Source organism: Ranitomeya variabilis, chromosome 2 (genome assembly GCF_051348905.1).
Source record: "Ranitomeya variabilis isolate aRanVar5 chromosome 2, aRanVar5.hap1, whole genome shotgun sequence".
NCBI classification, from domain to species: Eukaryota; Metazoa; Chordata; class Amphibia; order Anura; family Dendrobatidae; genus Ranitomeya; species Ranitomeya variabilis.
Window position 1 is genome coordinate 230,521,987 of NC_135233.1, and position 550 is coordinate 230,522,536.

Sequence of the window (550 nt, forward strand, 5' to 3'; positions counted from 1 at the left end):
TGTTTATACCATTAATCACGGGTACCACCTATAGACTATTTAACCCATTATTTACCCAGCACCCTTAGAGGGAGGGGCTCTGAGATTCATCCATTCACAGACTAGGAAGTGAGATTCTCCCACCTCTGCCAGAATTAACTAATGAGTGGGGTGTTGGGGGCTTCCATGTACTTACTATCATGTGAATCACATTTTAACATGTTCTGTATGATTGGTATGAGATTACTTGATGTGGAAAAAAGACGGTTATGTATTAAAAGTGAACCTAAAACGAAATCTCTAGATTATCCCGTATTTTTCCTCAGACCTGTTCTCGTGATCACAGGGGGTCCCAGGGATGGGTAAACTATCTCCTAGCAATGGGAACGCAGATCATTACTTACTTGGGAAAACACCTTTTTAAGGGATTAGAGAGGTGAAAATTTGCAGGGACCGGAGCACAAGTTCCATCAGGAACGGCGTCAATCAGCAGAAACAAGCAGCATGGACAAATCTTGTAATATAATTGTATTATACTAGAATCATTAAAAAAAAAAAACCCTAAACAAAA